The sequence below is a fragment of the Narcine bancroftii genome, chromosome 5 (genome assembly GCF_036971445.1).
Source record: "Narcine bancroftii isolate sNarBan1 chromosome 5, sNarBan1.hap1, whole genome shotgun sequence".
Classification (NCBI taxonomy): domain Eukaryota; kingdom Metazoa; phylum Chordata; class Chondrichthyes; order Torpediniformes; family Narcinidae; genus Narcine; species Narcine bancroftii.
The window spans coordinates 218,580,365-218,608,222 of NC_091473.1; the positions used below are offsets into that span (position 1 = coordinate 218,580,365).

At 43.7% G+C, this 27,858-nt stretch overlaps 1 long non-coding RNA gene across 1 annotated transcript; it reads right to left on the reverse strand.

The window, feature by feature from the left end:
• Positions 1–712: 712 nt before the first annotated feature.
• LOC138762921 (uncharacterized) lies at positions 713–27,858 on the reverse strand. Its single transcript, XR_011357239.1, has 2 exons — positions 27,759–27,858; positions 713–1,059 (listed from the first exon to the last, which is right to left on the reverse strand). It is a non-coding gene; the product is annotated as an uncharacterized lncRNA (long non-coding RNA).

Genomic DNA, 27,858 nt, shown 5'->3' on the forward strand with positions numbered 1-27,858 from the left:
TGTTGGCTGTGGCATGGGGCACTCAGAAAACAATAGCATGAGAAGAATAAATGTCTGTTTAGAAAGGCATTGCATGTTAGAGGTATGTGACTAATGCAATAGAAGAGGAGAAGACAATGGGTGTGGTGTTTTCCAGGATTCAAAAAGCATTCAATGAGGTCTCATGCCAGAGGTTAATTCACAAGATCAGGGCTCAGGGGACTGGAGATAAAATATTAGTGCAGATTGCAGAATTAAAGGGTCATTTTTAGAATGGCAATTGTTTTATTCATTCAAGGGGCATGAGCTTCATAGGCTGTGCCAGCATAGTTGCCATCCCCAATTTCCTTGAGATGATGGCAGGCAGTTGCCTTCTTGAACTATAGGTGACCTTAAGGGATGATTCTTGAACTATAGGTGACCTTAAGGGATGAGGGAGGGAAGTGTTGGACTTTGGCCCAGCAACAGTGAAGGAACAGCAGTATGTTTCCACATTAGGATAGTGTGTGGCTTGGAGGGTAATGACTAGACAGTGGTGTTCCCCTGCTTTTGCTTCCTTTGTTCTTGTGGTTGAGGTCATGTGCCTGGAAGGTGCTGTCCAAGGAGTTTTGGTGAGTTCAAGTTTCTTACCAGCTGACTGTACATACATGTCTCCAGTCCACAGTGCACACATAATACAATATATTTCTCTTACAGCACAAATTAATCATGAAAATATAAAATAAATCTGGAATAATTTATTCCGTTTTATTTATAAGGGACTCAAAGTTACAGGATAATGTTCATCAATCTCACAGCCTACAGAAAAAAAGCAATTTCCCAGCCTGATTTTGATGCTCCTGTGCCTCCTTCCTGATGGTAGTGGGTCAAAGATCCTGTGCAATCGATGATACGAATCCGCAATAATTCTTTGAGCCCTGTTTAAGTAACGTTCCAAGTTAAAGTCTTCAATAGAGGCACGGGAGACCCCAGCGATCTTCTCGGCTGTTTTGATAATCCTCCATGTTGACTTCAGGTCCAGTGCTTTGCAGCTACTGTACCTCGCAATGATGTAGCCAGACAGGACACTTTCAATTATTGCTGCAATGGAAGAACAATTTCATGCATCCAATTATTTTTATGGTAAGAACTCATTCAGGAAAGTGAAAAAAAAGGAGTCCAAGGCATATAACAAGTGAAAGTAATAGGCAAGATATTTGGAGATGCAATTCAATCCTGATTGATTTATTTGAAGGGAAAAAAAGTAATAATAACATGAAAAAATGGGAGCTTTTTAACTAGTGAAGTCAACACCAATTAATACCAGTTAAAGGGCTGTCAAGTCAATTTTATTTGCCAATCGTACCAAGCTATCACGGGAGGACAAGATAGCATTTCTCCAGGACCACAGAGCATATTTACATAAATATGTTAGGAAAGCAGTTAACACATTCAAATATTAAGTTACTAAGATGTTTATACTGAAACACCACATCTGTACTGGGAATTCAAGAGCCTGATGGCTTGGGGGAGAAAGCCGTTTACCACTCTGGACGTAAGGGCCCGAGTGCTACGGTACCTCCAACCAGAAGGCAGAAAGGAGAACAGTTTACATGCGGCACATGTGGAGTCCTTCACAATGTGCATTGCTTTCCACCTGCTTCGAGTGTTGAAGACATCCTTCATGTCTCACACACATCCAAGTCACAGGAAGTTAGCTTGCAGATTGGACATGATAGAGCAAGATTCCAGAAAAGTAAACATGCTTTGGCATTTATTCCAAAGGAACGTGAAGGCTTCGATAGTGTATTGTGGACCGAAAGATACCATTCAAGGACCTATTACTGGAAAAATCAGGCCATCATTCACACCCCCTCCCCTCCATTGACTCCATCGCCGCCCCATCAACTCCATCTATAACCCACGCTGCCCTGGAAAAGCAGCCAACGTCCTAGTGCGGGAGAAAAGCAGAGTGCAAGCAGACAGCGGCCAGGTCGGGATCAAACCTGGGTCTCCAGCACCACAAGACACCAGCCCTCCCCACTGTGTCACCATGCTACCTGCAACACTTGCCCTGAAATCATCCTCATCTGCCTGCAGGGCTTGTAGTGTTCCTCTGACATGTGTGGTGATTTAAAATGCTGCCAAAACTCTCTGCAAAGCATTCCCTAGCTAAAAAATATTATCATAACTTATATTAAACTCTAGCTATCTTGTTTATAATATTGGGAAGGAGTAGGGTGTTTTGCTTTTGGTGTGATTGCTGAATACTTACACTTGTACACTGATACACTTGTTTTGAAGAGAGCTTGCAGCTGCCTTGTACTTTTATCATTCAGGTTCTCTCTGAAGCCAACTGTCAGTTCAATCTCAACCATCATGTTGACCTTTCTATTGACACGCAGTTTGTTGGATCCAATGCCAAGCATGTTTAAATCTTGTGCTCTGCGAGTTGGAGCGAGGTCATTGCTGAGCTAGATCTCCCACTGTTCTGCTCTCATTATTAAATCTTGCTGTGGCATGGGACAGTTTGGAGGCAAAGTGCCATCTCTCTACCCCCAACAAGGTATCCCAGTCTCAGACGCTCCTATTGCCTGCTGGCCTGACAAGGTGGGACAGCGGGTAGAGATGCTTCCCCACAGCACCAGGGATCTGATCCTAACCTCAGATGCTGTCTGTGTGGAGTTTGCAGGTTCTCATTATGATTCCAGGAAGGCGAGGAAGAGAGGGAGAGAGAGAGAGAGAGAGAGAGAGAGAGAGAAAGAGAGAGGGATGGAGATGATGAGAGAGAGGGGTAGAGAAAGTAAGGGGGAGAGAGGAGGAGGGAGAAAGAGTGAGAGAGAGGAAGATAGAGGAGAAGAGTGAGGGAGAGGGAGAGGGTGGAGAGAGGCAGGAAGAAAGAGAAAGAAAGGAGAGAGGGTGGGTTGGGGAAAGAGAGGGGAGGGGAAGAGGGAGTAAGAGAGAAAGAGAAGGTGTGAGATTTGGGGGGTGAGTTATATCATGCATTTTAAATCAGGGGAAGGAGGTTTACTGCTCAAGACTTGCTTGTGTCTTGACAAAGGGTTCTGGCCCAAGCTTTGTCCATTCATTTTCACCTACTTATGCTGCTCAACCCATTGAGTTGCTCCAGCAGTGTTTGTTGCTCCAGATTCCAGCCTCACACATATTGGCTGCATTTGATTCTATTCAGCTTTGCTAGCTGATTAGCTATTCCTATCAGACTATTGACTCAAGCATCCTGCTAATAATAGCTGTTAAACTGAATTGCTCTACCTTTCCCCTTTTATGAACACTGGATTCACAATGCCTATGGTGAAATCTTTTGGTAGCTTCCCGGAATTCAGTGATTTAAGAAAGGTTTCAGCCACTGGTCCCACTATATCCACATGCTGGTCCCTGGAAACACCTGCATGCAGTCCACTGGGACCCGGAGACTTGTCTGCCTTTACCAATTTCCTCTACTGTGCTGTTCCATCTCATTTACACCACTTGGCCTGCTCTATCAATCAGCAAGCTAGATTGGTAGCCCTAAGGGAAGGATGTCTGCCATCTTTATCCAGGTCATGTTCCTATGCAGCCTTGCTGGTGATGTCAGCATCCTGAAATGTCCCAAAGCCATTCTGCATCGAACAGGCCCTTCAACCCAACACATTCATCCCAACCAATTTGGGATGCTGGACACGTCTCATTTGCCAACAGAGGGTCCCTATCCTTCCCATCCATATAGAACCATAGTGCACAGCAGCACAGAAACAGGCTCTTTGGCCCATCTAGTCCATGCTTCCCAGTCCATATATTTGTCCAAATGTCTTCTGAAAGTTGCCATCATGCCCACTTCTATAGCTTCCTTGATCCTGATAAGGACAACCCTCTCGGTGAAAAAAAGTTATCTCTTGTCTTTCTTTTAAATCTTCCCACTCAGGTGAATAAGAAACAAAGTTACAATCCAGTTATAAGCTCACAAGATATAGAAAGAGGTCATTCTTTCCATCAGGACCCTGCTGGCACCCATGAGAACAATCCCATCAGCACCTTTCTCCCTCTTGTTAGTTACCCAGTACTCTTGCAAATGAATGCCTCTTTAGTCCTTTATTTTAACTGTGGGCCTGCCCCAAGCTTTGACCTAGAGTGGAGAGTTAGGCCACTTGTCAATGGAGTGCAAGAGGGAGTCACAGCATCCAGAGGAATTTCCAATGAGATAAGAGGATAAATCCTTGGGACTGACAGAATGTGTGCAGGTAACGGTCACCTGGGGAATTACCTGTGAGCATGGGATCAATCAACTTCCAGAGCAATCATCTTTAGGGGAATGGGGTTGGAGTTGATGGGAGGGATGGCAGCAGCTTAAAGGCAGCAAGCCCCTCCTTACATCCGAGATTCCTCCTTCTTCAAAATAATGGGGCTTCCACTCTACTGCCATCAACTCAGGCCATACCTGCATCTCCTCTAATTTCCGCACATCTGCCCTGGCCCCTTCCGCCCTCAGATACAACAAGGACAGGATTCCTCTTGTCCTTACCTACCATCCCACTAGCCTTCACTTCCAACCTCTTATCCCCAATTTCAACCACCTACAATGTGATCCCACCACCAGACACATCTTTCCCTCTCCTGCCCTCTCCACTTTCCACAGGACCACACCCTTGTCCATCGATTTGTTACTTAGCCCTGTGACTGCAGAAAATGTGACATTTGGCCCCATACCTCCTCCCTCACCGCCTTTGGGGGTCTCGAACAATCCTTCCAAGTGTAAGAACACTTCACTGGTGAGGCTTCAGGGCGTCATCTATTACATCTGCTGTTGTGGCCTCTTCGATATTGGAGAGACTGGATGCAGACTGGGAGATTGTTAGGCTGAGCACCTTTGCTCTGTCCACTGCAAGAACAGGGAACCCCCAGTGGCCAACTATTTCAATTCTGCACCTCATTCCCACACCAACACATCTATCAGGCACTGCCTGATGGTCTGCCGAACTGTGACTACCTACAAATTGGAGGAACAACACCTTAAATTCCATCTGGGCCCTCTCCAACCATTAACATTTCTGTTTTTTAGATAGAATTTGCATGATTTTATATGTCTGAATAATGTCCAACGTCGCAGCATTGGTCGTGGCATCGGTCGTTCACACACGAATGACCAAACCTCAAAATCTTTGCTTCCTTACACGAGTTTAGACAGCATTCCGGAAGTGCGGTCAGTAAAGAAGCGGGACTTGTCATGCACGCCATTGATACGTGCTATTCATTAGCCCATTGTTCACAGAATGCCTGCAGTTAACTTTAGACTACAGGTGTTCCGGGAAATTTACTAGGGGTCTAAGAGGTAAAATTTTGGGACAGGAATGGCACTCTCATTCCCATTCTGACCTTTTTGCATGACATGTGTTCTGGGAAAACGGCAATAATTTCCTGGAACAAAGCGGCTGTGTAAAGAACATAATTGATTTCCCTAGTTTCCATTAGCCTCTCTCACTCTTTCCCTATCCCTCCTTCTCCTTCCCTCCATTCAGAGAGTTACCCCCTCCCCCAATCACCTCAGCTTTTTTCTCTCTACCTTCCCACCTGTATCTCCCTTTGCTCCTTCCTTTCCTTTCCCCTTCCCTCCCTCCTCCCTGTTCTTCCCCCACCTTTCTATCCTGCTTTCTGCTCAGTCCTTGATGAAGGGCTGAGGCCCAAAACATTGGTGACATCCCTTGGTTTCCTACAGGAGCTGCATGACCTGCTGAGTTTCTCTGGCATGTTTATGTACTCAACAATTACACTATCTGCAGACTTTCCTATTTAACAACCTCTTTTAAGTTGAGGCAAAGGAGGCTGCAGATGCCAGAATCTAGGACAAGAACAGAATGTTGTAAAGGTTCCATGGGTTGCTCAATATTTGTGGAGGTGAGAGATGATCCTTGATGAATTGGGTCAAGACCCTGCAACAGACCTGAGAGGGAAGAGGAAAGATTGCCAATGTATAGCACACCGTAGTGGGTGAGAAAGGGGTGGCGGCAGATAGATTGAACCAGCCTAGGAGGGGATGATGGGCAGGTGGAAAAAGGTGGGGGTGGGACGGTGACTTGTCAGTGATTGGTGGAACCAGGTAAGGAAGGGATGATGTGCAAGTGGAACCAAGTGACGGTGGGACAAGGGCAGGTAGACGATTGGTGAAACTGGGTTAGGAGGGAAAATGATCATGTAGAATTTGTTGGAGTGCAACAAGTACAGGTCGAGGATTGGTGGAAGTAGCCTGGGAGGGGATGATGGGCAGGTGGAACCAGGTGGGGGGTGGGACAAGAGCTAGCATCAGTGAAGCCGCATGGGGAAAGGATGATTGACAGATGGAACCAAGAGGAGAGGGGATGGGAATAGGTGTGTATGGGAGAAGAGCACTGGGGGTGTGGATTGCCTAAAATTATGTGGATGATTAATCCTGAATATTGAATTTCTTCAGAGAATGGGAGGTATCAGAGAATTGATTACCTGAAGTCCTCTCCCCATTTGATGTATCTGCCCATCATCCCTTCCTTATCTGGTTCCACCAATCACTTCCCAGCCCCTATTCCACCCCCACTTGATTCCACCTGCCCATAATCCTCTCCCAACTAGTTCCACCTACCCATAATTTCCTGCCCCCAAATCTGGTTTCACCTGTCCATCATCCCTTCCCATCTGGTTCCATCTATCACCTACCACCCTCTGTCCAACACCCCTTCCCCCACAATACACTGACAATCTTTCCTATCCCTTCTCGGTCTCATTGCCAGTCTCAATCCAAAACTTTGACTTTTACATTCTGCCTCCACAGATGCTGCATGACCCACCAGGCCCTTTCAATGTTTTGTCTTTACTCTAAAAGATTAGGTAAACTTCTGGTCACAGTCTGATGGGGAAATAGGAGTCAACCTGTGGCAGGAGAGCAGAGTCCAGGAGCCCAGGCTCTGCACTGTGGCTTGACCATGAGATGAGGTCTAAATCTTGGATGTTGAGGCAGAGAGTGGTAGGCTGGTAAAAAGCGGCACATGGATGGAGGCGAGATGTGGAAAAGAGGTTCCTTTGGGTCAAAGGGGAAAGGGAAGTGCCTTCCTGCTCTTGAGGATGGTGTCCCTGCTGGCCAATCGGAATCCAGGGCAGAGTCAGGTGGGAGACTCTTTATAAAAGCTAAACGCTTCAGAAGCTGAAAAATCACAAGATCGCAAGAAAAAAAAGAACAGAAGCAGGCCATTCGGCCCATCGAGTCTGCTCTGTGAAACCTCCCTGAGCAAAACTGTTCTCGCATCTAATTTCAAGTTCCAGCCTTGTCCCCATACCCCATGATACCCTGATTAATTAGATATCTATCAATTTCCCCTTTAAATTCCCCCAGTGGTCCTGCCCCCACAGCTGCATGTGGCAACGAATCTGAAATAAAAAGCAATAATACTGCAAGTGAGATCTGCAGGAAGAGAAGCAGTGTTAAAATCTCTCTGCTCTATTTTCCGATACCCCTTCTGCCAATTGAAATCCCCTTTTCTAAAATTCAGGCGTAAGTGTTGCCGACTTCAACAACATGATCATTCATCTGCATTGCCCTCCATTTCTCTCATTGTTCTGCCCCTTCTTGTCACAAGTACCACACTTTGCTAAGTTATTGCTGGTAAAATTTAATGTGGCTGTTCTCTTTCCCTTGCTGTCTCCTGCCAAACACAACACGCAGTCCCACTGCCAAAAGTAAAGCTTTGGCTTTGATATCCTGTAAGTTTAAACATAACTCTACTTCAGCACATTCTTTGCAGCTAATATAATTTTTGACTGAACAGACCTCAATGAAATCTCCTGTTTTCTTTTACAAAGCTCAGCATCATTGCAATAATTAGTTAAATCTGACATTCTGTTTAAAGATATCCATCAGGAAATTTTGGGTCAATGCTTGATTTTTTTTTCCAATTACAAATAGTAATATTTCACTGGATACAAGAGATTGCTTCAATGTTCCTTCAAATATTTTGATAGGTGGTCATTGTAAAATATTGCCTCCTCTTTGCCTTCCTTGATCTTAATTCCCCTTTTAACTCCCAATTTTGATTTTTACCCAAGTGTTTGGCTTAATTAATAGTTTCTTTGTGGGATTTGTGTTGGGGGTTTCCATTGCTATCCTTTTCCGATAGTCTGAGAATATCCTTCAATCTAAGGCCCTCACACTTCACTCATAACGCATTTCCCACCACACCTTGACCACAAACTGGCATTCGGTGGCCAACCATTTTAATTTTTAATTTAATTCTATTGCAGGGGAAAGAAGAGTGAGGGTTATAATTAAGATTCAAGATTCCTTTATTGTCATGTCATTAAAAAAAGCAGAGCAATATTACACAAAATTGCCTTTTGTCAGCCGTAAAGTAGATGGCAGAAATTGCCAGGCGCCTCTTACAGTCGGAGAAAAAACACCAAAAGAGTGTACACCTGTGATAGTATAGACCTATCACCAATGTATATAGCTACGGTATCTAGAATATGTAATGACTGTGCTTACAGCGATTGGCTGAGAGCTTAGCCACGCCTATTGTCTGGGCCTTAAAGGGTTGTGTCCTAGCCAGGTCGGATCGTTCCGGACTGGTCGGCCACCTGTGAAGAGCTCCTGTCTTTTGCTAATAAAAGTCTTGGTTTGGATCAATGTCTTTGGTTCTTTCGACGAGCTCTCCAACCCCCCCCCCCACCAGAGTCACCGAGTGTCAGTGGCTTCACCTCCAGCTCTCCTGCAGCCTCCTCAGGCACACAAACTCCAGTCCAAACCTGAGCTCCATATCCAAGCTTCTGGGGTGACTAGAAACCCTTCGGTGCCCTTGGCACTCTCTCGCAGCCCGGTTCTGATATCTGGTACCCCCGTCAGCCAGTCTCCAGCCAGTCTCCAGCAGTCCACAGCCTGGTATGTATCCGTTGATCATACTCTCCGGCAGCCCGCAGCCTGAGTGGGTTCCTCATCGTGAGCCACCAACAGCCCACCATCTCTGCATTTCTCAGCTGCAGAGCCCCTCACTGTTCCGTCGGTGGTCACTGCCCCATGGATTGTCTCGTCTGCTTCTCAAATGGGTGTGGTGGAGGGGGGGGGAGGTTTGGTGGTTGATCTCCTTGTTTTCTGGTCCCCTGCTCCAATCCTCTGCTTCCCCAGAGTCTGCAACCCATCGTGGCTGCCGCCAATCATAGGTGCTGACATCTTGGGCCAGGACCCAACGATCACAGGATTTTAAATAAAACCGCCATTGGTTCCTTTAACAGGTTGTTTAAAGTCTGTGCAAAGCCAATGCAGTCAGACTGGGTAGTAGGACCCCACAGGGAGTGCTTTGTCCCCATTGTCGACTCTGGCAGCACCACCATTTTGGAATTAGAAAAGCGAGATGTGGATTGTGCTCATGTGGTAACAGGGCACTGAGGACACGCCCAAGAGAACAGCCAGGGAATACAGAAGTGACGCCACCCAAGTTTTAGGAACACATTATAGTATCTACCCTTTGCTGTAATTGGTCACTGGATTTATTGTTACAATCATAACATGCCCCCTTTGTTGTAAACAGGAATGTAGGCCCATTGTTAACTAAAATCTCAAGACAATTAAATTCCTATTCTGTAATCAACCTTTATCTTCCCTGTGACTAGATCTTTATAACTCCCATATAAACACTAACACTAAGTTCATCAAGTTTCTGTAATTGTGTCTTTTGAGAGTACAAAAACCTGTACCAAAAGTATGGTCAGGAGATCAGCTTGAATGGTCATCTGATGTACATCAGTTTAAAAAATTGCCCCCTATGTAAATCTTTAATTATGCTAATCATAATCCTCAAAACATGTGTTGATCTTCTCCAAAGAAAATTAATTGAATATGAATGTAAAATCTGTAGAGCAGTGGTTCTCAGCCTTTCTATTTCCGCTCACATACTATTTTAAGTATTCCCTATGCCATAGGTGGTATGTGGGTGGAAAGAAAAAGTTTGAAAACCATTGTTTTAATCGTCCCTTATTGACTCGTTATGTGCACGGTTTCATGTCTCCAAAGGAAATGGGCCAATGACAATTTTTCTCAAGCAAAATATTTCAGTAACAATTGGATCTAGAGCAGTGATTCTCAATCTTTCCTTCCCACTCACATCCCACCTTAAGCAATCCCTTAAACAGGGATTACTTAAAATGGTATGTGAATGGGAAGGAAAGGTTGAGACCCGCTGCTGTAGAGTGAGCTGCTCTTTTCAGCAGACCATCTTGCTTTTCTTTTTCTTTATCTTTTTCTTACTTTTTTTCCCCATTCTCTCCATCTATATTTTTTTCTTTCTTGGGTGGGTGGGGGTTGGGGAGTTGGGGTATAACCCTCATGGAGCAAATACTTGTATTTTTAATTTTGTAATTGACTGTACGTTTGGTCAAACATTTTAAATACATTAATTTTTTTTAAATCGCCTATTTTTTTAACATCAATTCCACGTGATATTTCCATTTGCTCCTACAATTGGCATAGTCTACGAGGAGAGACTAAATCATCTGAGATTATATTCACTCGGATTCAGAAGAATGAGAGGAAATCTTATAGAAATATATAAAATTATGAAAGGGATAGATAAGATAGAGGCAGGAAAAATTGTTTTCACTGGTAGGTGAGACCAGAACTAGGGGACATAGCCTCAAGATTCAGGGGAGCAGATTTAAAATGGAGATGAGGAAAAACTGTTTTCCCAGAGAACAGTGAATCTGTGGGATTCTCTGCCCAGGGAAGTGGTTGAGGCTACTTCATTAAACATATTTAAGGTTCAGTTAGATAGATTTTTACATATAAAAGGAATTAAGGGGTACGGAGGAAAGGCAGGTCAGTGGAGTTGAGTCAATGATCAGATCAGCCATGATCTTATTGAATGGTGGAGAGGATCAACGGGCCAGATGGCTGACTCCTGCTCCTATTTCTTATGTTTTTATGATACCCCACTGGATCACACCCAACAATGAGGCTCCTGGTTGGGTGAGTGCATTTGAAATACAATTCTATTAGGTGAGAGGATAATCCCATAGCTGACTGTGACCGTAAAATGAGGTAGAAACAGATCTTGGAGCATGAGTCGTTTGGTGTTGGAAAACGGGGATTGGGGTCTCTGGGTCCGGGTGGTTTGGTCGCATTTGATTTGGGAAATCGATTGACGAACCAATTTTATTTTGAGGCGTAGGCGCGGGGAGCCGGAATTGCAGACACAATAAGATATGGCCAAGGAAGCTGGAGGAAGCAGGCAAAGTAGTGAGGGAATTGGAAGGAATCTTCATATAGATGGTAGCCCATTCATAAACACGTTGATAAAAAAAAATGGTAAAGAAGAGTTATAATCCAGATGGAACAATCTCTGAGCAAATTGCATGGTGGAAGGAATGAGAAGGGGAAGTAGGAGAGGGCTGTATACCTAGTAACAGGGTTATTGCACAATTATCACAGAGTAGCCATCGTTAAACAAACTCTGAACCACCCCCACCTACACCCATCCAGGGCTGGTGCTAGGAATTGCGGGGCCCAATTAGAAAATTGATACCTGGGCCTTTACTCTACAAAAGTCGAAATTGATGTTTTATATTTCATGTAGTATGCCAGCCCCAACCAACCCCAACCAACCAATTTTCCCTTGCAACCGCTGCAACCGTGCCTGCCTGTCCCACATCGGACTTGTCAGTCACCAACGAGCCTGCAGCTGACGTGGGCATACCCCTCCATAAATCTTCATCCGCAAAGCCAAGCCAAAGAAGAAGAAAGGGTATGCCAGTCTTAGCCAAAAAGCATTAAATGCTTGATATACTAAATATTGAAAGACAATATGAAAGCTTTAATTTTTTAATACAAGACAATTACAGACAAACTGTTTATGCAGATCTTTTAGAAACAGACTTTTCTGGCTTTTTTATTTGCAAAATCTTTCAAAATAATTTCAAAGTCAATGGTTTTAGTAATGTCATTTTCTATAGATAGCATCGCCAAATTTTTAGACTCTCTTGTGAAATTGTTGACCCTAACTAAGTATGTTTTAATCAGTTTTAGTTTTGAAAAACTTCTTTCACCCGATGTGACTGTTACAGGCATTGTTAAGTAAATCCTCAAAGCAATAAAAAAACATTAGGAAATGCTGTGAATCGATTGTTTACTACCTGGTATTCAAACAGAGCTTGAGGTTAAACGACACTGAAGGGAAGAAAAGTTTTTAGAGCTTCAAGTTCTTCGGCCAATTCACATCTTTAGTTGTTTCAGTAACTACCCCTCCATCAGTGCTCTGTTTTAGTAGGGTGTCGGTTAAAGCAGCTTCAAGGTCTGCTGTGTGTTTCCTTATTTCCGCCTTTTGTTAGCTCTGAAAATTATTTAAAAATCCAAATAATTTTACATGGCTTTTAAGCTGCTTAAATCTAGACTCTAAAGAAATCTAGACTCTAGCATTAAGCTGAAGCACTGAACTCTGTGCTTCTTTTGGATCATCTAAAGCTTGATCTTTTGCCTTATATGAAAACATTCTCTTCTTTCTACATAATTTTTTTTCTTGAAATTGTCTAAACTCCAATGGTAATTCAACAGCTTCAGCCAATTCATTTGCACCTATTAGGACATCATTAAAACCGCCCTCTCTATAAGCCATGATAGTAGTTTTTCAAATGACTCCATGCCTTCATCAATGTCCTTTGTTTCACCTTGTAGTTCCTTGTTACATAGTTAACTTTAAAAAGTACTTCATGCCAAAATATCAAAGAAACTAAAAATTTGTAGTCTTTTAGCTGGTTTGCTAAAGATTCCGCTTCTGCTTTTACCTTGAGCTCATTTGCTATCTCTGATATTTCCACAAGTGCATTATATACTTCTCCAACCTGATAACGAATAGTTTTAACACTATCAATCCGACACTCCCACCTTGTGTTGCTCAAGGGCTTCACTGATAACCCGGGTACATGTTTGTTAAAAACTGCCCACCTCTTAGTTGATGCTGAGAACAACCTTCGCAAGATCCCAAAAAATATTATAGCATCTGGACAACACTTGGCTACATCTCCGAGTAAAAGGTTATAATTGTGACATGCACAGGGTACAAAGAAAGCTCTTGAATTATCCTTCAACAGTCGTGCTTGTACTCCAGATGTATGATCTTTTATGTTGCTACCGTTGTCATAGACTTGGCCTCGAATGTCTTTCACCTCTAAATTTAATTCCTTCAGTGTGTTTAATAATGTTTTATATCAATCTTCTGTGCTCCTTTCAACCTGCATAAACTTCATGAAATGTTCATAAACACCTGAAGGAGCCAAGTTACCATCAGACACATACCTGATCCTTAGAGACATTTTCTCTTGGTGACTCATATCAGATGTGCAGTCGAAAATTATGGCGTAGTACTTAGCTGCTTTTACGCATTTCAGTATCTCATTCAAAACAGCTGTAGCCATAAATGTCTAGTAGTTCATTCTGAGTATCTTTTCCTAAATAGTGATTATGAATTTCGTGGGTTTTGACTTTACGCAAATGTTCTTCAAGAACAGGGCCAAACTTTCCAAACAGCTCAACAAGACCTAAAAAGTTTCCATTGTGTACACTCTCATTACCAGCTTTTTCCTCTGTTCCTCTAAATGCTAGATTTCTCTCAGCAAGGAACTGCGCTATTGCTACGAGCCTTTTGAATACTTGCTGTCAGTGCTTTGCACGTTCATTGACGATTATTTCAAGTTCTTTGTCAATTGTCTGTCCACTACAAAGTCTTTGGTGTAACTCCCAGAGACTCCATGTGGCTTCCAAATGGTTTTTAGAATTTTCATGCTCACACAACCTTGTATGAAGATTAGACCAGTTGTTGAATCCACTTGTTGATAATGCACTGGTTGTGTTCTTACTACAAAGTTTACAATAAAAGCAATAAATTCTATCAGCAGACTGAGAGTTTATAATCCAAGGTCTTTCAACTCACTCCCCATTGGGAAGTTTCCTCTTACAGTGAAACGTTGAAAAACACAATCCCTTTTCAGCGACAAGATCTCCATCCTCAACCGATGGTCAGAACACTTCCAATCTCTTTTCAGTACCAACCGCTCAGTCCAAGATTCCGCCCTGCTCCAGCTCCCTCAACAGCCCCTAAGGCTAGAGCTGGATGAGGTTCCCACCCTGGATGAGACATATAAGGCAATCGAACAACTGAAAAGTGGCAAAGCAGCAGGTATGGATGGAATCCCCCCAGAAGTCTGGAAGGCTGGCGGCAAAACTCTGCATGCCAAACTGCATGAGTTTTTCAAGCTTTGTTGGGACCAAGGTAAACTGCCTCAGGATCTTCGTGATGCCACCATCATCACCCTGTACAAAAACAAAGGCGAGAAATCAGACTGCTCAAACTACAGGGGAATCACGTTGCTCTCCATTGCAGGCAAAATCTTCGCTAGGATTCTACTAAATAGAATAATACCTAGTGTCGCTGAGAATATTCTCCCAGAATCACAGTGCGGCTTTCGCGCAAACAGAGGAACCACTGACATGGTCTTTGCCCTCAGACAGCTCCAAGAAAAGTGCAGAGAACAAAACAAAGGACTCTACATCACCTTTGTTGACCTCACCAAAGCCTTCGACACCGTGAGCAGGAAAGGGCTTTGGCAAATACTAGAGCGCATCGGATGTCCCCCAAAGTTCCTCAACATGATTATCCAACTGCACGAAAACCAACAAGGTCGGGTCAGATACAGCAATGAGCTCTCTGAACCCTTCTCCATTAACAATGGCGTGAAGCAAGGCTGTGTTCTCGCACCAACCCTCTTTTCAATCTTCTTCAGCATGATGCTGAACCAAGCCATGAAAGACCCCAACAATGAAGACGCTGTTTACATCCGGTACCGCACGGATGGCAGTCTCTTCAATCTGAGGCGCCTGCAAGCTCACACCAAGACACAAGAGAAACTTGTCCGTGAACTACTCTTTGCAGATGATGCCGCTTTAGTTGCCCATTCAGAGCCAGCTCTTCAGCGCTTGACGTCCTGCTTTGCGGAAACTGCCAAAATGTTTGGCCTGGAAGTCAGCCTGAAGAAAACTGAGGTCCTCCATCAGCCAGCTCCCCACCATGACTACCAGCCCCCCCACATCTCCATCGGGCACACAAAACTCAAAACGGTCAACCAGTTTACCTATCTCGGCTGCACCATTTCATCAGATGCAAGGATCGACAATGAGATAGACAACAGACTCGCCAAGGCAAATAGCGCCTTTGGAAGACTACACAAAAGAGTCTGGAAAAACAACCAACTGAAAAACCTCACAAAGATAAGCGTATACAGAGCCGTTGTCATACCCACACTCCTGTTCGGCTCCGAATCATGGGTCCTCTACCGGCACCACCTACGGCTCCTAGAACGCTTCCACCAGCGTTGTCTCCGCTCCATCCTCAACATCCATTGGAGCGCTCACACCCCTAACGTCGAGGTACTCGAGATGGCAGAGGTCGACAGCATCGAGTCCACGCTGCTGAAGATCCAGCTGCGCTGGATGGGTCACGTCTCCAGAATGGAGGACCATCGCCTTCCCAAGATCGTATTATATGGCGAGCTCTCCACTGGCCACCGTGACAGAGGTGCACCAAAGAAAAGGTACAAGGACTGCCTAAAGAAATCTCTTGGTGCCTGCCACATTGACCACCGCCAGTGGGCTGATAACGCCTCAAACCGTGCATCTTGGCGCCTCACAGTTTGGCGGGCAGCAGCCTCCTTTGAAGAAGACCGCAGAGCCCACCTCACTGACAAAAGGCAAAGGAGGAAAAACCCAACACCCAACCCCAACCAACCAATTTTCCCTTGCAACCGCTGCAATCGTGTCTGCCTGTCCCGCATCGGACTGGTCAGCCACAAACGAGCCTGCAGCTGACGTGGACTTTTTACCCCCTCCATAAATCTTCGTCCGCGAAGCCAAGCCAAAGAAGAAAGATTATGAATTTCGTGGGTTTTGACTTTACGCAAATGTTCTTCAAGAACAGGGCCAAACTTTCCAAACAGCTCAACAAGACCTAAAAAGTTTCCATTGTGTACATTCTCATTACCAGCTTTTTCCTCTGTTCCTCTAAATGCTAGATTTCTCTCAGCAAGGAACTGCGCTATTGCTACGAGCCTTTTGAATACTTGCTGTCAGTGCTTTGCACGTTCATTGACGATTATTTCAAGTTCTTTGTCAATTGTCTGTCCACTACAAAGTCTTTGGTGTAACTCCCAGAGACTCCATGTGGCTTCCAAATGGTTTTTAGAATTTTCATGCTCACACAACCTTGTATGAAGATTAGACCAGTTGTTGAATCCACTTGTTGATAATGCACTGGTTGTGTTCTTACTACAAAGTTTACAATAAAAGCAATAAATTCTATCAGCAGACTGAGAGTTTATAATCCAAGGTCTTTCAACTCACTCCCCATTGGGAAGTTTCCTCTTACAGTGAAACGTTGAAAAACACAATCCCTTTTCATTTCGTGGAAAGTTGTTCAGTGGAATAGGTGGACCTTTCATTGTTAAATAAATCTTACATTTTGATTTATGTATGCTGGCCAGTTGGCTGGGTCATCATAAATGTTAATTACAACTGTACTCATGGATGATCCATCATTGCGTGATGTTTGGGCTTGGTCTTTTTCGGCTATAAGTGGACTTTCCGCTTTGGCACTGTCTTCTGGTGTATTGAGATCATCTTCAATTTGATTCACAGCTGCGTCATCCTTTTCTAACCTGTTATCAATTTCATCATTGTATTTATCAACTGTAATTGGACTCAAGGCTGTATTGTCATTTTCTGAATTGTTTTTGCTTTCTTCATCCTCAATACATGGGCACTTCAAAGATGGAGTGACAAGGAATTTTGTGATAGCACCTCTCTATGCTTTTCATTTTCAGCTACCTTAGTCTTGGCCAGTGCTCGTTGCTGGTTGCCGTTTAAATACTTACACCCTTTGTCTCTATCTCTGCTTGTGCTGGCCATGTAAAATGACATATAAATTTTAAGCTACTAATTCTCTGGGCTATATTTTTAAGGTAAAAAAGGTAAAAGAAGTATATTTTTAAATGTTTAGACTTAAAATTACACAAAAAACATCGTTAGCAATTTGTTATAAAATTGGACTCGACATCCCTGATAACATGTCTACGTTGTTCCAACAGTGGAACAATGTTGTCATCGTCGTTGGTACAACATAAGAAACCGACGTCAATCCCATGACATTTTGCTCATTAGCTTTAGGTTGTCCCAACATCAGCTGCTGATCTTGGAACAACGCACCCAACTCTCAACTTGTGAACGCCACACAACAGCAAAACAAGCGACCGATTCTGGATTTGTTGAATGACAACAACTTCGAATAAGGTAAGAATTGCCTTTTTTTAGTAATGGTTAGGTTAGTTAGGTTAGATTATGTTAATTAAGGTTACATTCCAGAACAGGGTGTCGCACTTTCATTTTGCCGTTTTTTTAGCTGATTTTCTAGTCAATGTCTAGGGCTAGTTTGTCGCTAGATATTTGGCTCAAGAATCGGCGGAAAAACTGATGCGTGTAACAGATGAAATTCGCCCCCGAAGAAAACAATTTCTGCATGGTCAAGCTAAACTGCACCTGTTCCAAATCACCAAAAACATGAAATAGGCCATATTAAGCCCTGGCAGTGCAATAACATAGTTAGTAACAGTAGCCTAGTACTATTTTGATACTAAATCAAACCACTGAAAAATTATGAAACAATGACAGAGGCAGCCTTGCTAAGAATATCCGGATCTTGTAAAGATGAATAACCCCGAGATATACAGTACATGCCCCTATAGCTGAATAACCTTGTAAACCAGCTCGTAAAGATGTATAATAACCCCCACAGTGACCTAGCTTAGTAAAGATCAACTTAAACTAACCTAACTTTGGGGTTATTCATCTTTACAAGACCCGAATATCCTCACCAATTCCATCTACAATTGCTAACCTTGTCAGAAATTCTATGCTTAGGCCTAGGCTCTTTACGTTCAGGCTAACTGCTGAAGCCTAGGCTATAGGCTAGGGCCTAGGCTAGCATGACGCTATCTCAATCTCATATTAAAGTACAAGTTCTCTTATTGATTAGCTTATAGTCTGTTTTGATCTTGATAATAATCAGCTCCAGAATACATCTATCTTACTGGGTCAAATGAATACGAAACATGAAATTTTTGGCTAGGGAGACAAAGGAGGCCTATAGCCAGTAGTTTAATCGAAGACATATTTCCTAAAAATATTTCACTGAGATAATACAATCAATTAAGGGCAATAACTTCACAGGTTCACTGACAAATCCCTCAGTTTATAAGGCCTATAGTATTATTTTCTTACCAGTTTAAACCAAGTCCGTCACAGTGTTCTCTGCTCAAGGCCTGGGCTCAAACACGTGCGTGGGGCCCCCTTGAGGTGCGGGGCCCAATTTGATCAAATTGGTCAAATAAGCTTAAAAAAAACCACTCTCGGCCCCATCCCGGGAGGATGGTTGATAGCATAAGTCCAAGAGCACCCCAAATTTTTTAATGTTAATTGGAATAATTCAGCTGATGCAGCCAGTCAGTATGGGACGTCATAAAGATTTACCATTGCCACTCTATAACAAGGCGGTAGAATTAGCACTCCTCCTGGTCATCTGGAAGCCCGTGGGGAATAACAACAGGGTGGAAGAACCTTTTACAGCCTCAGAGAAACAGATGTTGCTAAATGAATTAGCCACGATCAAACATAATGATAATAGAATGATTTTTTGGCAAAAAAGTTGAAGAATTAAGGGAGGCTCATCATTTGACTCTTGATTGTGTCCACATCCTTTTAAGCTTAAAGGCTAATGTACCCAGGCAGGTCTGGACTGTGTTGCCCAGCGACATCTAAAATAAAAATTGGCTGAAATTGTGAAACAAATCCCCAGGAGAGAAACTGAAAGACTTCACTGAGGCAGTTAAGGGGGCAACCTATAGAGAACAGAAAATTGGACGACGATCACTTTAATCAAACAAGAGCTGACGGAGAAAGTTGAGGATTACGCTGAGCGATAGCATCAGGCATATGAGCAACACAGTGACCTGGAAAAAGGCCTAAATGCGATGATGACGTCTGCTTACAACTTCTGAAAGATGGCATGGGTCCACCGGATAATAAAAATGGGGTGACCTGTTGACCACACATTTAACTTTCCCGCAGATGAGTTAAAACAACTGTTGATGCAATGTCAGGTAGCAGACCTCAGTGGGGAGGGTTGTAAACTCAAGAATGTTTGTTAATGTGCTGTTAGGGAGCCTGCAGTCCGCTATGTTGGGCACTGGGGCCTCAATATCGATAACGAGTTGCACACATCTGGGTTGGTTCGGAGGACTTTTCAGGTTATTGAGAATACAGGACTGAAGGTGACCCCTCAAAGAAACAGTTTGGACAATCGTGTATTTGGGACATAACATTAGACAGGGGCAAGAAAGAATGCTCAAGGAAAGGAATGAAGCAATTCCTAAACTCCCCCACCTGTACACAGTAAAAGGAATCCAACCGACTCCAGGGCTGCCAAATGATTGCTGTTGTTTTGTGAAAAATTGTTCTGAGCTTGCAGAACCTAGACAAGCTCTTAGAAGAGGGGAGGCAGGGCAAAGTGCACGTGGAAAGGACACCTGAAGTGATTTGGGCCTTTTTGCGTCTAAAGCAAACCTTAGTTGCAGCTCCAGCTTTGGGTTTGCTGGTCATGAACAGACCATTCCATCATCGTTTTTATGCTAACCAGCGAGAGTTTTATACTGCTGTTGTATGTCAAGAACATGGTGACAATATGTAGTAGGTTGTCTATTATTGTGTAAAATGGGATCCTGTAGCAGCTGGAATGTATCGGCGTATGGTGAGCAATAGATTGTGCAACTTGGGCTGTTTTTCCATCAGAACTCATTACACTGATAAGCCAAATGACCTGCAGCCAGTCCATAGCTCTCCACACCTCTCCCCTCCATGTACCTGTCCAAATTCCTCTTAAATGTTTAAATGAAGCCTGCATTCACCACTTCAGCTGGCATCTCATTCCACATTCCCATCACCCTCTGTGTGAAGAAGTTTCCCCTCATGTTCCCCCTAAACTCTTAACCCATGTCCTCTGGTTTGCTCTCACCTACTCTCAGTGGAAAAAGTCTATCTACCTTTAGTTTCTCTATCCTCCTCATAATTTTAAATACCTCCATCAAATCTCCCTCATTCTTATACAATTCAGGGAATAAAGTCCAAACCTGTTTAACCTTTCCCTGTAACTCAGTTCCTGAATTCCAGGCAATGTCCTAGTAAATCTCCTCCATACTCATTATATCTTATTAGTATCATTCCTGTAGTTAGGTGACCAAAACTACACAAAATACTCCAAATTTGACCTCACCAATGTCTTATACAACTTTAACATAACATCCCAACTCCTCTATTCAATATTTTGGTTTATGAATGCCAATATGCCAAAAGCTCTCTTTACAACCCTACCCACCATTGATGCCACTTTCAGGGAATTATGTATCTGTATTCCCAGATTGCTCTGTTCTACTGCACTCCTCAGTGCCTGACCATTAACCATGTATGCCCTTTCTTGGTTTGTCCTTCCAAAATGTAACACCTTACACTTGTCTGCTTTAAATTCCATCTGCCATTTTTCAGCCCATTTTTCCAGCTGGTCGAGATCCCTCTGCAAGCTTTGAAAACATTCACTGTCCACAACACCTCCAATTAGTGAGATCTGCAAACTTGCTCATCCAATTTACCACATTATCATCCAGATCATTGATATAGATGGCAAACCACAATGGTCCAGCCCTGATCCCTGAGGCACATCACTAGTCACAGGCCTCCAGTTTGAGAAGCAATCATCCACCACCACTCTCTGATTTCTCCTGTCCAGTCGTTGTTGTTCACCATGAATATCTAGCGTCTGAACCTTCCTGACTAACCTCTCATGCAGGACCTAGTCAAAGGCCATACTAAAGTCCATCATCTATAGCCTTTCCTTTGTCAACTTTCCTGGTAACCGCTTCAAAAAACCCTAAAGTTGGTTAAAAATGACCTACCACTTGCAAACCATGCTGACTATCCCTAATCAGTCCATGGCTATCCAAATAATTGTATATCTGATCTCTTAGAACTCCTTCCAATAATTTACCTACTACTGACATCAGGCTCACTGGCCTATAATTTCCAGAGTTACTTTTGGAGATTTTTTTTTTAAACAATAGAACAACGTGAGCTACCCTCCAAACATCCAGCACCACACGGGTGGTTAAGGACATTTTAACCAGAGCAATTGCCAGAGCAATTTCTATACTAGCCTCCCTCAAGGTCTGAAGGAATATCTTGTCAGGTCCTGGGGATTTATTCACCCTATTTGCTTTAAGACAGTAAGCACTTCCTCCTCCTTAATCTGCATAGGTTCCATGACCTCACTGCTTGTTTTCCTTACTTCCCAGGACTTTGTGCCTTTTGCCTGAGGGAATACAGATTTTTTTTTTTAATTAAGATGTCTCCTATCTTTTCTGCCTCCATACAAAGCCGACCACTTGATCTTCAAGGGAACCAATTTTGTCCCTTCGGATTTTCCTTCACCTCGTCGGCCAAAGCAGCCTCTTGTCTTCTTTTAGTTTCCTGAATTCTTTCGAGGTTTTTCTTGCATTTTGTATACTCCTCAAGTACCTCATCTGCTCCATGTTGCCTATACCTATTATACACCTCTTTCTTCTTCCGAACTAGATCCCCAATACCCCTTGAAAATCAAGGTTCCCTATGCCTGCTAACCTTGCCTTTAATCCTGATAGGAACATACAAACTCTGTACTCTCAAAATTTCACCTTTGAAGATCCTCCATTTACCTTGCACATCCTTACCCGTAAACAACTTTCCCCATTTCATGCATTCTAGATCCTTTCTCATTTCCTCAAAATTGGCCTTTCTCCAATTTAGAATCTCAACCCAAGGCCCAGATCTATCCTTCTCCATAATTAACTTTAAACATATGGCATTATGATCACTGGACGCAAAATGTTCCCCTACACATACCTCTGTCATCTGTCCTGTTTCGTTCCGCATTATAAGATCCAGAATTTCACTCTCTTAAGTTGGTATCTCTATATATTGATTTAGAAAATTTTCCGGGACACATTTAACAAACTCCAAGCCATCCAGCCCTTTCACAATATGGAAAACACAGTCAATATGTGGAAAGTTAAAACCTCCTACTATCACAGCTTTATGTTTCATGCAGCTGTCTGCTACCTCTCTACGGATTTTCTCCTCCAATTCCCGCTGACTATTGGCCAGTCTATAATAGAACCCCATGAGTGTGGTCATACCTTTCCCATTCCTCAGCGCTACCCATACAGCCTCTGTAGGTGAGCCCTCTGTTCTGTCCTGCCTGAACACAGCTGTTATATCTTCCCTGACAAACAATGACTCTCCTCCCCCTTTCATTCCTTCCCTCCCCCTTTCACTCCCCGCACAACCCCCACTCCCTGTACTATCATGTCTAAAGTAATAGAAGCCGGGATCATTGAGCTGCCAGTCCTGCTCCTCCTGCAACCAAGTTTCACTCACAGCCACAATGTAATATTTCAACATGCCATTCCACGCTCTAAGCACGTCTGAGATATCTCAGAACCTGGCACCAGGGAGGCAACATACCACCCAGGATACACTATCTCTTACACCTCTTGTCTGTCCCCCTAACTATGGAATCCCCTATCACAACAGAGCGTCACACACTTTGTGCGGCAATTGAACTTTCACGGTAATTCATCAGAGCTGCTTTGATCAGAAATCAACCACTGCAGGGTCCCCTGATTGTATTGAGGGCCAGAGGGATACTGGGGAGATAGGAATATAGTGGGAAGAAATGGGAGAAAGTGTTTCTCTAGTACCAGGCTACAGACATGTGCAGGCAATTTTTAACCTGACCCTTTTATATTTCCGTAGCTATTGCAGGTCCAGTACAAATTGCCTTTTCCAACATCTATCTCTACAGGAAAGTCAGTCATGGTGAGCTTAGGACAGAAAGATGGGGAAGGAAAAGGGGCTTGATAGGAGCAGGTTATGCAGCGGGAGTGTCCACAGTTAATAGTTTAGATATCGCAGAGAAGGATTCGCAAATCAGTTCTTTTTGGCAGACGTTGAATGAGCCCATAAAGCAAGATTATGGTGATCTGGGACAAGCCAGTAAAATAAGAAGCAAGGGCCAGAGGTAGAGTTAGAAACTATCCATCTATTGCAGCCACTAAAGGATAAAACTAACGAGGCTATTGATAGAGTGAACAATGTTGTGATAAAGATGTAGTCTGCACAACATATGCTGCTTGGCTCTTGCCAATTGCCAGGACAAACATCCTGCAGCTGGATTAGAAATCAGACAACCAGTTGAAGGAATGGGTAGGCAAAGGCATCCCTTTGTGCCACATCTGGGATCTCACTCGGTCTAACCATGCTCTGAGAGGACCCCACTGTACATCGCTGCAGTCCACATTCCCCTACATGCTGACATGTCCTCTTATGAAAGGGCATGATGTCGGAAAATACAACATGGGGACTCTAAGCAACCCCGGCTTATTCATTTGAATTACCCAAGGGTCAAGGGGTGGGGGAAGGGTGGGTGCCTGTGGTGGACCTGATACAATGTCACCCGAGGAGAAACTGTTGGGGAGATCCAGCAAAGGTTGCACAAAAAAGCCAGGCTCAATGTGCTTTCATTACAAATGATAACTGTTCCCCGTCCACTTCGCCAAGAATAATGAAACCTTCCTGAAGTACACTTTGGTGAACTATAATGTGACATCAGCAAGAGCAGCAAGGGCTGCTGCAATGTAATTTGACTGTTAAGGTAAAACTAAAGGTTCTATTATTGCCACGTAATACTACATTTAGACTATAACATACATAAAATTCTAACTTCCCTCTACCGTAAGGCAGACAGAGAGTCGCCACTTTGTTCAAGCACCCCTCACAGAAACCTACTGAACCTTGTGCTCCTAGGCAGTCTCCCCTCCAAGTACTGAGCCTGCTTAGCTTCCAAGATCAGACAATCTCAGGCATATTCAGATTATTAGGGTTCTGTCTAATAATATGCACCCATTGTTGCAAACAGAAACTTAGAGCCATTGTTAACTAATAGACTAATAAGCATTCTATTCAGTAATAAACCTTTATCTTGCCTGTAACTAGATCCCATTCTGCAATCAAAACAGAAAAACTAAGTTAATCAAGTTTCTGTTGAGAGTATAAAACCTGTACCAAAACCATGCATAGATCAGCTTTGACTGGCCTTCTGCTGCGCATCAGTTTTAATAATTTGCCCAATGTTTCGAACATCAACAGTGGTATTTCCATTTGCTCCTTCCATGTCCTCGTTGCACATTTGTACAAACCCATTCAGCAGCTTTTGGTGGGCAGCCTGCCAGGTCTTCATTATTCGTGATCATCCCGATGCTCCTTGAACGTTGTGAGAGTCTGCCTCCACCACCTCCCCGGGTCATGTGTTCCAGATTCCAACTACCCTCTGGGTGGGAAAAAAAATTATTTCCTCAAATCTCTTCTGATCCTTTATCCCTAACCCTCTGCCCTCTGGTTTTTGAGACTTGGTGGAGACAGTTCGATCCCTCCAGCCTCCATTCCCCACATGTCTATCAGCTTCCTCAGCTCCAAGGAAAACACGCTCAGCCTATCCAAGCTCACATATTCCTCGTTCACAGTTCTTCTGGAGTCCAGGAGGGAACCTTGGAATTCGGCTTGCTCTCTGTGTCCGGAATCTTTGTGAACACCATTAGACCAAAGACTGGATCCTGGCTTCTTCTGCACTGCTTCCAGTCCCTCCTACAGTCCTCCTCCCCACCATCTTTGGGAGGGATGGGGGGGTTCAACCTCAGCCAGAGGACTCGCAATCTTCCTGTCTTCACCCCTCCGAGCTGGAGCAAAGCCGGCACCTCTGCCTCACCTTCTCCAGCTGTGACCACCCCATTCTCAGTCTATATTGGCAAAGTGGTTAAGAAGGCATATGGTGTGTTTGCCTTCATTAACCATGCGATCGAGTTCAAGAGCCGTGAGGTAATGTTGCAGCAATATAAGACCTTAGCCAGACCCTACTTTAAAATATTGTATTCAGATCTGGTCACCTCACTACATTAAGGATATGTGTTCTATTATGAGGCTGAAGAGGAAGGTTTACAAGGACGCTGCTTGGATTGGTGCGCATGTCTGATGAAAATAGCTTGAATTTGGTGTTTTGTCCTTGGAAAGATGGAGGATGAGGGCTGATGTAATAGAGGTGCTGAGAGGCATTGATCATGTGGATGTCCAGAAGCTCTTGACCAGGAGGCATAGTTTTAAGGTGGTTGGGAATAAGTACAGGGTGAGAGGGGGGCGGGGGGAAAAAGGGGGTGGATATAATAGGTAAGTTTTTTTAAAAAGAGAGGATGGAACGCCATGCCGGCCATGGTAGTGAAAGTACGTGCAATAGGGTATTTTAAGAGTCTGTTAGAAAGCTACAGGAAACAGGAAAATGAAAGGTTGTGCAGTTGGGAAATTCTAGGCAGTTGGAAGAGCAGATTGTGTGGGCTGAAGGGCCTGTACTGTGCTGTAGATCTCTATGTTATATATTCTATATATCCAGCTGGGACCAATGAACCAATGGAACTGCACATTTTTGGGCGCCCAAGGGGCAGTCACATGTGCAAACCCCACACAAATAGAGCCAGGGTCAGTAAAGAACCTGGGTCTCTGAAGCTGTGAGGTAAAAGATGCACCAAAATGCTGCCTGGGAGAGGAAGAGGAAGCGTGGCAACATTTCACTCCAAAGCCTTCCACATCTAGCATCAATAAAGGCTAGACTTTCTAAGGAGTTTGAGGAGATTCGGTATGTCACCTAAGACTGTCACTAACTTCTTCAGGTGTACCTTGGAGAGCATTCTGCATGAAAGTTCAGGACAAGAAAAATCTCCAGAGGGTTGTTAAATTGGCCTGCGACATCACGGACACCAGACTTCACTCCATTGAGGACATCTACAAGAGGCAGTGTCTTGAGAATGCAGCCTCCATCCTCAAAGACCCCTACCACCCAGGCCATGGCTTCTTCACTCTCCGCCATAGGGGAAAAGCTACAGGACCCTGAAGACAAGCACTCGGCAGCACAAGGACAGCTTCTTCCCCCTCTGGCATCAGATTCCCGGATGAAAAAGCAACTGCAGACAGTACTTTTCTTGCACTATTTTAATTTATTTTGTAAGGTGGTTTATATAAATGTTTGCACCGTGATGCTGCTGCCAAACAATTACTTTCGTGATGTTCGTGACAACTGTTATGAGCCCAGAGGACCCCAAAACCCAGCAGCAATAGATATTCACCAAGACAAATGGTTACTTAAACAAAAGTTACTTTTAATTTTCTTTAAACATGAAAACAGAATTACACTTTAACTTACCACTATTGACTTAACTAACCTAACTTAGCCCCCTCTAATCTCCCAAAAACATATCTATATTCCGTCACACAATACATTCTGATTCTAACACTGCTCCACACAGTCCCTGGCCTTGATGCTAATTGATTCTTGGACATTTCAGATGAGGACCATTCTCTTCCTCCGTGAGATGACAGTAAACGCCGTGAGTGTCTATCCACCAAAAGTCAGCTGGAACAGTCCAAATTTACTTCATCTTGGTCCGTGGGAGCCAGAAAAGTTCAACCACTTCAAAAAGTAAGTACTAAGTGAAAAGTTGGCAATAATTTACTTGGACGGGTCTGCGTCACTGGCAGGCACTTCAGCACACACTGAATGAATAAAATGTTTGAAAACATTGCTTTGTCATTACAGGTTATTTGAACATTGAACTTGTGCACTGTCAGAATGAACAGTGCGTTTCAGTAAATAACTTCAATAACACAACTCATTGACAATATCCTGTTTGTTTGCTTGAAGAAGCATTTGCCTCCAGTTACTCCATTGTTCATTTCTGTTTGAGTTTATATGTGAGATATTGGAGAAAAACTAGGCTATTTTGCCCCTCAAGTTTGTCCTTTCATTCCATCATGGCTGATTTACTATCCTTTCCAAGCCCATTCTCCTGCCTTCTCCTTGTAACTCTTGATTCTCCTACTCTTTTCGCTTATGTTTGACTGCCATGTTCACAAGTACATTGTGAGGGGATTCAGTGGACAGTGGATTGGGCAGAGTTCAGTTGGGCTGGTGGGGAGAAGGGGATCAGGCGTGTTTGGATGACCAGGGACTGGATATTGTGGGGCAGGTGGGATGGGCTTGGATTGGATATCGTTAGGTTGGGAGGGTTAGATTGGACAGAATCGAGGCAGATTATGGATGGGCTGGCTGGTGATGGGGGGGTGGGGGGGGGAAGGGTAGTATAGTTTTGATTGCACAGAGTCACTTTAGATAAGCTGAAATTGAGAGTGACAGGATTGGGAGCTTTTGGCTGTTGATGGATGATTGATAGCAGTCAAAGAAACTACTATCTTAGTTCCTCATCTGCTTAGTATGCCAATTGTTTCTATAGAGGCTGTCGGCTTATGAAGGGGTACCTGCCCCTCCCCCCCCCCCCCCCCCCCACCGTGCACATTGCCTGAACATGCGCAGGATAACAGGTGAAGTAGTCCATGCCCTCTATCTATCTCCAGTGAAACGCAACGTACCATCAATTTTTGAGGCAAATATTTGACTCTGTACATGATTGGTTCTTTGTGGCATGTTAGATCGAGGTGTGAAAGTCTGACTAAATTGGTCAGACAATGTACTTCTTGTGAAAAGCTTGTGTAACATGAATCCACTCAAAGCACTTACAATTCCTGTAACAGATCAGATCGAAACGAGCCAAGATTTCCTTCCTATCGGAGTTACATCGGATGGAACCAGCTCTTGTTTCTGCCTTCCTGAAATGTTC